The sequence below is a fragment of the Gobius niger genome, assembly GCF_951799975.1.
Source record: "Gobius niger genome assembly, chromosome: 9".
Lineage (NCBI taxonomy): Eukaryota > Metazoa > Chordata > Actinopteri > Gobiiformes > Gobiidae > Gobius > Gobius niger.
Genome location: NC_136860.1, coordinates 25,844,978 through 25,852,338, shown reverse-complemented (window position 1 = coordinate 25,852,338; position 7,361 = coordinate 25,844,978).

The window sequence follows — 7,361 nt, the reverse complement described above, 5'->3', positions numbered from 1 at the left end:
ATTGCAGTTTTGAGTAATCCTGTTCACTTTGGTTGTTTTCTCCTCTTCTGCTTGTTTTAAAACCCATAATCCATCACCAAGGTTCATCCAGCGTGTTCATCACCATTAGCTAAAACGGAAAGTTTTCAGGGTTCTGCAAAGGGCACTCCAGGTCAGTTTGAAATTCTGACCAGCCAAGTTTCTCACGCCTTATAGTCTTTCTTTACAATCTCAAGTAAAATATCAATACACAGTTGTACAATGCTTTTAAGACCCAACTGTACATGATGTGAACATTTCTGCATTTGTACGAGTTAAAGTTCAGTCTGAGCACATTTCCTCTTTTATTCTGTGCTGGATATATACGGGAAAGTTACATAATGACGATTTGCGATTGTCTCCTGCCAAAACCACCGCAGAAACGTAGGTGAAAGTTGATCTCTTTAGCCTGTATTTATTAAAGAAGCATGCCCTGTCCTCTCCTGCAGGTGATCTTTGCGGGTCTGAGTGATCCCGCCGGGTATTTGAAATGATGAGAGGAAAGCCGTGGAAGTGAGAAGCGCTGCTGTCTTGTGCTGTCTGTGCCTCTGTCGCTACTGAAAGAGCGGAGCTGCATATTAAAAGTCTCTATCCATCCACAGCTTTGTCTGGCTCTTGTCAGAGCCGCAGCCGAACGCCTTGTGCCCATCACTGTCACAGAGAGTATAGAGCTCCATGTTAGCCCAATGGCACCATTCCAGACACCAGGAGGAGAGCTTCCAATGTCAATCCCACCTCAAGAAGACAAGTAAGAATATGTTAAGTGCTAGGTGCTTGAATATATTTTGAAAAATATTTTAAAAAGTTCTGTTGATCTATTTAATACATTTTATGTGAATTTCTTCATTGTAAGGTCAATTAAGTCTTATCTTGATTCTTAAAAAATGCCAAAAATGTATTTATTTTTCGAGCTTTAAAGCAGAACTAAGTAATTTGTTTACCTTAAAGGAATAGGCCACAGTTTTTACATATTGAGATATGTTCTTACCTTAGCTTATACAAGTTGATGGATAACTGTCAATTTTCTGAGTGGATAAAAAGGGGCACTATATTGTGAGGCGTAATAACACTACTTTGACAATATTACAGCGCAGATGCCTTTTGCTGAGAGTGGTTAAACGCTAACAACATTTGTGTGACTGAGCCAAGTTTTCTGTCAGCGTAGTATTTACTCTCACGGACAATTAATCTGTAAACAAAACGCAACATGCTACAACACCTGCAGTGGCGCTTATGGCCTCTAGGAACATGAGTTACATATTTCTGCTTTAAGATAGGATTTTGGACATCTGATTTGATATTCTTGGAGAAACGAATACTGAAATCATTGCCATCTTGTTCTCTCATCATCTGTGTCTCGATGCGATACTGTGCCAGTATCGCATCTTTGAGCAATCTTTGAATCTTCTCCAGTGGCTTTGTACCGCAGCGACAGCTCCCAAAAAGCTCTGCTTGTTCCTAAACTCCTAATGTCTAACGTGTCCAGGAAATGCTTCCCTCACCTCTCGATCACTTACGAAGCTTAATCCTCTGAAAGTGAAAGCATTCTTCATTGCTTCACTACAGCCACACGTGCTGAGCATTTTTACTTTTCTTTATATTGAAAATAATTGCGCAGCAAATCGGAAGAAAAAGGAAGAGAGGGAGGGGCGTATTTTAACTTGCTTGAAGGATCAGGAAGTGAAACTACTGGATTTGGATTTGAGGTTAATAATATCCCCTCTTTAATTTCTGCTGACTACATGCTACTCTGTGGTCTGAAGTTACAAGTTTCCATATAAATCTATTGAGGGATGTTGATACAGTTAAATAATAAAACAGTAGGGCGTATTGCGTAGACTTTTTTGGTTTGTTTTGTTTACAATCTGATGCTTAAAGTTGAAGAGAACAAACTCGCCCAAAACTTGAAAATTGAGTTGTTCTGACTTTCCTATATCTTCTGAGAATTGTTTTTTTTTTCCTGCAGTCGGTTTCTGTTTAACTGAATCTGCCGCCCACCGTTCCCATCGAGACTTGGGTTACTTCTTTGTCAGGTTGCTTTAGTGTTATATTAGTTAAGCCCCCGGACTGCACGGATCTACCTGTGAGTCTGCAGTCCGTTCCTGTTTACTGGGCTGCGACACTTTCCATTCCGAGATATAAAAGCAGGCGTTCAATCTGAACACAGACAGACAGTCGGGTATGTTTGTGCAAAGACAGGAAATTCACTGCAGCTTTTACCTCGGATTTTCCCTTTCTCTGTGCTTTTGGTCGGTCATTTTGATATTTTAGTATATTTACATAAAAGAGTTACTTCTGTGCAAAAAAAATAAGCGAAAAGATTGTCCCGACCAAATGGCTCTCCATACAAGTTACACCCCTTTAACCAAAACTTTATCTATTTATTGACTAAATGTTTCCTTGTGTGTTTATTTTACCCAAATCGTCCAGCTAAATACTCTTGACCTGGCCAAGATACATGCCTCAAGAGTCAAGGAGATGCTGAATTGCTAAGTAGTAACTCAGAAACACTAGTTGGAGGAATCCAGACAAATTTCCCTACAAGGAAAGTCAATGACTACAAAATAAATCAACATGTTTTTGTCTGTCATTCGGTGTATACCTTTGTAGTGATTTGTGGTTCATATTTCCGTCAGCAAGCTTTGAATTGTGTAAATATTTATATCTGCACCTTCTCATCGAGGCAGGTGACATTTGAACTGAACCGTGGTTAAGGTCTGAGCCGAGCGGGTGTGGAGCACAGCTAATAGACGGGATAATGCTTCAGCTGCAGGAAATGGCCTGATAAGAGTCCTCAGGCTGAATTAAATGAAAGCGGTCAGATGCTCTGAGTGGGGATGAGTGGCACACATAATCCGCTGTCTGTCTAAAGGGAAGGGCTTTTTTTAGCGTATACATCATTATTTGCCACAGACAGTAAAATGCTGCTATCATGAGGCGAGACAAATTGTATATTATGCTCATAGTTTTTATGGGCGGGTTAAATTTTATTATGGCCGGGTTAAATTTTAACATTTTATTATGGCTTCAGATAAACAGGATCAAATAGACCTTAAGCACACAGTGGTAAGTCACACATTAACTATTGTGGTTTATGTACCACAGTAGAGCCACTTTTGAGCCACTTTTTATTAGCCAAATAGTAAGAACTTGACAAAATTCTCAAAACCTGGCTTTAAAGTGATAGTCTGGAAGTCAAAATGTTTTACAAATTTTACAAAATGTGCAAATTCGATCACCTGGTCTTGCATTTTGATGTAAAGTATAAGTATATAATATATAAATATTGTTTTTTGTCCCTGATTCCTGGATCTCAGCAACTAGTCAGAGTCTAGTATCCTCCTGCGTTGACCAATGAGACAAGCTTTTCCTGTGGAGCAGCCTGTCTGGTCCAATCATGAGGGAGGGGAGGAGCTTGATCGTTTACTTTTGAAAATCCTGTTCCTGCTCTCCTCGTTTTGCAAACTAAGACGGGCTTTATGGTTAAATAGGGGAGGAATTTGATTGTTTACTTTCAAATTTCCCTCTTATCTCTCCTCACTTTGCAAACTTACAGATTATCACTTTAAAGGAACAGGCCACCGTTTTTCCATACTGAGATATGTTCTCACGTATGCTTAGACGAGTTGATACGTACCTGTCTGGTCTTTGTGCGTGCCCGAGGAAGAGTGTGGCCACTTCTAACTTCACCCCGTTTGGGGCCATAGGAATAAATTGGGAGAGGCCAAATGCAAACAACATCTTTTGTCGTTTTGCGTGACTGAGGGCCACGCGCAAAGACCAGAAAGGTACGCATCAACTTGTCTAACCTCAGGTAAGAACATCTCAGTATAGATGTGGGCTGTTCTTTTAAATCGAGCCACAAAATCCTGATCATTAAAGGCACAGTGAGTGGTGCATGTTTTATTCATACATCGTGAATGCATTGGAGACACCACATTTTAAGGGGATCCAGATGTTTCACACATGTTCGTTGACTGTATCGCCGTCAAACATGCTTGAACCAGCCAGGGGTTATCTTTTACAGTATGTGAACAGCTGTCGGATGGTCACAGGTGCGTGAGCAAACTTTCAGGTTCAATGTTGTCAGGCCGACAGTCAGGAGCCGCACAGATACACAGAGCTATATTACTCCTGTCATATATCGTACACGCTCTGATGCTGGGGATTGATCCCTGGGATTTGCAGCTGCTGCTATCATTTCTGTGTGTAATGAAGAGAGTAGCACAAGAGAGAGGAGATGACACTAGTTGAGTTCTGAGCAGGAAGGGAAATGTGTCTTAAAAAACTACTAAAAATATATGAATAAAAACTGATTTTTATGGATATATGGTTATTTTTTACATGTGATTTTCATGACGCAAATAGTTTTTTTTTGTGCATACAGTCATTAAGGTAACATTTTATTATGGGGCCAATTATAGTAGCTTTTAACACTTTTATTTAAGATTATTTTGTATAGTATTATGTTGTATATTATAGCCAAAGCAACAGAAATACAATGATAGACAGGGTGAACAAACTGAACAGGGTGGTGTCGATGGGCTCTAAGATTGTGGGGAGACCTCAGAGAACTTTAAGTGAGCTGTACAAGGAGAGGACATTGACTAAAGCTTGAGCTATTGCCTCTGACTCAGCTCATCCTCTGAACCCTCAGTTTGAGCTTCTGAACTCTAAAGGCTGTGTTAAACAAATCTTTTGTCCCCGTGCTGTGGGAATTCTGAATGAAGCAGCGACCTAAACATGGTCGCCACAGAAATGGACTGAGCTGTTCTGTTTGTTTTTTGTCTGTGTTGTTTTTCTACATTTCTTCTTCTTATGTATTCTTTTTACTGGGCATGTTTGTATTGTCTCTAGTCTTGTGTTTTTATGTGTTGGTGAGCCAATGATTCATTTCTACCTTGGTAGACAATAAAATGTTATTCCTCTATAGAAAGAAGTGTCAGTTTTATTAACTCAGGCTATTAATTGTTATTGAGTTGTTTGAATTGTATACTATTTTTCTTCTGTTTTAGGAAAATCCATGATCAGAAGTACAACTTTTCCATGTTTATTTTATTTATTTATTTTCATTTATTTATTTATTTAATATGGACATAGCAATTACATTGGACGAACCAGATGCATTGTTTAAAGTGTTATAGCACATGTGCTAATTTTCAACACCTGTCCTCTTTAAAGCTGCACTCTTGTCTGTGCTGCTTGGTCCCTTAAAGATGGTTCCAGGTTGTTGCCAGCCCCCTGGTGGTCAGGTGGGACAATAGCACACAATGATCCACTGTTGGGTCCATTCTACTCCTAACCCAGAACAGGAGGATTTACATTTTCATTTACAATCATCATGTTTTGTTTTATTTTGTTTTATTGTTATTTGATTGGTTTATGAAATCTCAGTCATACCGGAATTTCATCTGGACTGGGTTGTTCAGAGTTCCAACTTCTCCACTCTGAACAAGAACATGAATCCTGCTTCCAGACCGGTATGAAAAGAAATTTTGGAAGCTTGTTGGATAAGAAGCTAAATCTCTTCAATTCTAAACAACCCAATCAGTTATTGATTGTATCTTTTCTCATGCCTTATGGTGAATAATGAATATGGCTGTGCTGAAATTCAAGCCATGGTTTGTCGTTGTGTACTTAAGCGTAATAAAACTCTGCTCTAATGCAAAAACAAAGCAGTTAAGGTCACATGGATTTTGACTTTTGGCTATCAGATGTTGATTAATGCAGCTCTCTGTCCGAAGAGGAGGTTTGTATCGCCCACGGCAAATGACTATTTGAATACCAACACTGAGAATAACAAATATAGATTCAGAAACTTAATCAACCCCAGGACCAAAATCCATTAACTGCCCTGATGGACGAGTGTTTCTCACATAGTGGTTATATAACTGCTGTTGCACATACATACGAATAGTGAATGCTGTAAAAGGCTGCTACATTTTATATAGCAGTTATATTGAAACAAATGACTTGCATATTTGTACCATGCAATAAATGTCTTTTTAAATCTAACTTCAATAATATGTTGCTATCTTAGCCGCAGTAATGGACATAGTGCAATCACAGAGTCGCCACAGAAAGCCCGCAGCCTCTGTGCACCAATGTCTTTTCAATTGAACGCAGGTAGAATGAATAAAAAGCTAAAGTGCCAACATACTTGTAAAACATCTCTTGGGATTTCATAAAGCCAGTGGATATTACCATCACTCAAAGCAAATTATGTTTACATTTTACATAGAAATGGCTTTTTTGCTCAGGCAGAACTATCTCCTTAATTGTGTGTGGCGGGACTGCAGTTGCAGGAATTTGCAGGACACCCATAGGACTTAGCTCCGACCACAAATAATAAAGGTAAGATTGGAAATTCATGAAGCTTTAGGTGCAACAAATAACTTTCTCGGTGGCTGTACTAATTTGTATCATATACTTGTATATAATTTCCTGTGGGATTCCTTTTTCTGATGTTAGCAAGTTATCTATAGGCTACATTTGCAGTGACTCTAAAATAGTTTTTATATGATATTAGTTAACAGGCCCTCCCGAAGTGACCTTTTCATGCATCCAGACTTGGATTTAGTACTTTTAGTACTTACTGTATGTTGATGTGTTTGAAACAGGAGAATTTGGCAAATACGAAAATGTTCAGTTTAACAATGACCAATCTGCAATGTGTCCAATACAGTGTTATCCAAAAAATGGTGAGTTTCTGATCTACTGGTCTCTGTCAAAGGTGATCTGACAGGGATGAACCAACGACAACATAAAACACAAATGTTTAGACATCCAAAAGTTCTTTAAAGTTTCCATAAAGCAAAAATTTGAGAATCAACATTTTTGCCAGACCTAGCTCTTACTCAGCAAACTAATGGATGTAAACTCTGAAAGCATGGAGAATTTTTTTTTATTCACAAAGACGTGGACCTGCCTTTAGTGCCTTGTTGCTTGGTTACCACCCACATCCATCCTCTACCATTCTGGGTTTCTTTCTTCTTCTTCTTTTTTTTTTCTCGTATTTTCTGACAGAGGCAAGAAGGCAAGAGATGAGTTGAATGAATTAGATTGCACATGTTCTTCATTCTATTGTTCTTCTATATCTCACTGGAGCCCTCTCATCTTACTCTGGATCTTTGACTTTCTTTTTTAGTCTTTAGGCCCTTTAGGTTAGTTCTAATGAACTTTACATATGGGGACAGTCACTCCTTTTATTTGTTTGCTGATGCAGAAAACAATGTGAGATAGATTTCCAAATGTCAAGGTGGGTGACACGAAACACATTACATTCAAATAAGTCCTGCATAATGAAGGAGCTGCAGTGCAAGCTCAAGATTACTTTTGTTTTG